Here is a 4,238-nt window from a genome sequence, read left to right on the forward strand (position 1 = left end):
GACCTCAACATAAAACCAGACACATTAAATCGGCAAGAAAAAAAAAAGTGGGGAATACCCTAGAACTCATTGGTACAGGAGAAAACTTCCTGAACAGAACACCAACGGCACAGGCTCTAAGAGCAACAATCCATAAATAGGACCTCATGAAACTGAAAAGGTTCTGTAAAGCAAAGGACACTGTCATCAAAACAAAGCGACTGCCTACAGATTGGGAAAGAATCTTCACCAAACCTTTATCTGACAGAGGACTTATATCCAGTATATATAAAGAACTAAAGAAGCTGAAAAGCAGCAAACCAAGTAATTCACTTAAAAAATGGGGAACAGAGCTAAACAGAGAACTCACTGTAGAACTATATCGAATGGCAGAGAAGCACTTAAAGAAATGCTCATCCTCATTAGCCATTAGGGAAATGCAAATCAAGACAACCCTGAGTTTACACCTTACATCCATCAGAATGGCCAAGATGAAAAACTCAAGGGACAACACATGCTGGAGAGGTTGTGGAGAAAGGAGAACCCTTCTCCACTGCTGGTGGGAATCTAAACTTGTACAACCATTCTGGAAATCAATCTGGTGCTTTCTCAGACAACTAGGAATAGCGCTTGCTCAAGATCCAGCCATACCACTCTTAGGCATACACCCAAAAGAGGTACACAAAAAGGACATTTGCTCAACCATGTTTGTAGCAGCTTTATTTGTAATAGCCAGAAGCTGGAAATAGCCCAGATACCCCTCAACTGAAGAATGGATGCAGAAACTGTGGTACATCTATATAATGGAGTATTACTCAGCAATGAAAAATAAGGAAATCATAAAATTTGCAGGTAAATGGTGGGACCTGGAAAGGATCATCCTGAGTGAGTTGTCCCAGAATCAAAAAGACACACACGGTATATACTCACTCATATATACATACAACATAGAATAAACCCACTAAAATCTGTACATCTAAACAAACTAAGCAAAGAGAGGACCCTAACTAAAATGTTCAATCCCCAACCTGAAAGGCAAAGAGGATGGACATCAGAAGAAAAAGAAAACAGGAAACAACCTAGGAACCTGCAACAGAGGGCCTCTGAAAGCCAGAAGAAGAAAACAGGAAACAACCTAGGAACCTGCCACAGAGGGCCTCTGAAAGCCTCTGCCGTGCAGACTATCAAAGCAGATGCTGAGCCTGATGGCCAACTGTCGGACAGAGTGAATGGAATTTTATATAAGAAGTGGGAAATAATAAGAGCTGGAGAGGATAGCAACTCCACAAGGAGAGCAACAGAACAAAAAAATTTGAACACAGGGATCTTCCCAGAGACTCATACTCCAACCAAGGTCTATTCATGGAGATAACCTCTAACCCTGACAATGCAGCCACTTTTGATGAGAACTGATACACTAAGATCAGAAAGAAGGAGAGGAGGACCTCCCCTATCAGTGGACTTGAGGAGGGGCATGCATGCAGAAAGTGGGGGGAGGGTGGGACCGGGAGGGGAGGAGGGAGGGCCTTATGGGGGGATACAAAGTGAATAAATTGTAATTAATAAAATTTAAAAAATTAAAAAAAAGAATGTCAATGCTTAATTAACATAGGTGCATGGAGGGTAGAGTTATCAGGGAGCTGTGTCAGAGGCCATATACAAAGTGTGGCTGGTGGAAGCTGTATCTAAAGGCACTCTCCAGGTGAAGTCAGGCAGAGAGCAGGTGATTCCATCAAGGGGAGGGAATTCTGCCTTTAACACCAAGCTCATAATGGCTACCAGGTCGAGGCAAGATCTGCAGCCTAAACCAGCAGAGTTCTTCTAACATCTCCCCATGAGTTATTTTATAATGGAGGAGTGTCATCATGAGTTTTAAGAAAGTGTTCTTCTATAGTCAGGGCCTGATAGCGTACTGTGGCCTAGTTTGTGGTAATTCTTTTTTTTTTTTTTTTTGCCCTTAATAAAACCTTTATTTGTTATTAACACAGCTTTACTATTCTGCTTCTTATTTCATTTATCACTATTTTAATCTTCTACATGATTTTCTTTATTTTCTTAACTTTGGAACTCCCATGTTCTTTTATTTTATTTTATTTTTTTCTTATCAGTTACATTTTATTAACTCTGTATCCCAGCGGTGTCCCGATCCCTCATTCCCTCCCAGTCCCTCCCTCCCTCATCTCCACCGTGCCCCTTGCCAAGTCCACTGATAGGGGGGACCTCCTCCCCATTCATCTGATCCTGTTTTATCAGGTATCTTCAGGACTGGCTGCAAAGCTCTCCTCTGTGGCCTAACAGGACTGCTCCTCCCTTGGGGGGTGGGGAGGCCACAGAGCCAGTCATTGAGTTCCTGTTAGAAATAGTCCTTGTTCCCCTCACTATGGGAAACCAATTGGTTACTGAGCTACCACAGGCTACATCTGAGCAGAGGTTCTAGGTTACATTCATACATGGTCCTTGGTTGCATGTCAGTCTCCGAAAAGACCCTGTGCCCAGATATATTTGGTCCTTGTGGAGCTCCTATCCGTTCCTCATCAGACTAACTCCCCTTCTTTCTTATGATTCCCTGTACTCTGCCAAAGGTTTGGTCATGAGTCTTTGCTTTGAAAACACTGCTAGTTAGAGTCTTTCAAATGTGCTCAGTAGACACCTGTCATATGTTCAATGTGCATCCCATCTGTCTTTCTAAATGAGGATTGATTATCTTACCCCATGTCTGCTCTCTTGATTATTTTTTTAGGTGTATAGATTTCATTATGTTTATCATATCTTATAGGTCTATGTAAGTGAGTATATACCGTGTTTGTCTTTCTCCTTCTGGGATATTTCACTCAGGATGATCTTTTCTAGGTCCCACCATTTGCCTGCAAATTTCATGATTTCCTCCTTTTTGATTGCTGAGTAGTATTCCATTGTGTAAAAATACCACAATTTCTGTACCCATTCCTCCGTTGATGGACATCTGGGTTGTTTCCAGGTTCTGGCTATTACAAATAAAGCAGCTATAAACATGGTTGAGCAAATATCTCTTTTGTGTACTTGAGCAAACTTTGGGTATATACCTAGCAGTGGTATAGCTGGGTCTTGAGGAAGCAATATTCCTAATTGTCTTAGAAAGCGCCAGATAGATTTCCAGAGTGGTTGAACCAGTTTACATTCCCACCAGCAGTGGAGGAGGGTTCCCCTTTCTCCACAACCTCTCCAGCATGTGTTGTCCCTTGAGTTTTTCATTTTGGCCATTCTGATGGGTGTAAGGTGATATCTCAGGGTCATTTTGATTTGCATTCCCTGTGGTAATTCTTGAAAGGGTTGTAATTTGTCATTGGAGAAACTGTTAGGACCAATGAAATGATGATGGGTGCCACAGATTTTATATGGAAAAGGTTTATTGGATGGAGATGAAGAGAAAGAGAAAAGTAGAGAACTAGACATGATGGGGGAAGGGAGGGGGTCCTTGAGACAGAAAGGGGAATGAGCAGGATACTAAGAGAGTACGAGGGCAAGAGAGTGAGGGAGAGACAAATTGAGAGGTTGATCCTTTTATGGAGCAACTGAACCATGGCTGCCAGGCGTGGCTATCTGGCGGGCAGCACATGATGACATCATAGGTTGCTAGGCAAGCCAGGAACAGGCTGCCTAAATGAGGAGCTTGGGCTGCTTCTCATGTAAGGCAAGTTAAAGTATATAAATGTAGTTTCACTGGAATTAGCTCTTGGTTGCCATGCAAGAGAGTAAGAGAGAGAGAAAAAAATCATATCAACAAAATGTCCAGGTTACATGGTCAAGATGAGGAGGGGAAACCTCCACCCTGGAAAGTTCAAGGTAGAGTGTTGTCAGTAGAGAGTTGCCAGCCACACAGTGCAGCAGATAGGGACTAAAGAGTGTTGGGAGAACCTAGAGCTACTTGTCCTGGGACTGAAGTTCACCATTCCAGACTTTTGTTAATAATAATTGAATAAAAGCCAGATATTCTCTTCTGGCTTCTTCCCACTGAGGGCACTGTAGGACGGTCAAAAGACAGAAACACTGGCCAAGTCCAGGGAGAACAGGCTGTTTTGATGCTGCCCAGGGTCTGTGAGAACATCCATGCCTGGGAGGGAAAATGCAGGTCCAGCTTGATGGAAGTCTCTGAGGTAAGACTGGAACAATTCTGGTAGCAGCTTTGGTATTGTTGTGGATGTAGGAAACACCTGGGTTTGGCAGGATACTGGAATATATATATATATATATATATATATATATATATATATATATATATA

Source organism: Psammomys obesus, unplaced genomic scaffold (assembly GCF_907164565.1).
Source record: "Psammomys obesus unplaced genomic scaffold, mPsaObe1.curated_primary_1811, whole genome shotgun sequence".
Classification (NCBI taxonomy): Eukaryota; Metazoa; Chordata; class Mammalia; order Rodentia; family Muridae; genus Psammomys; species Psammomys obesus.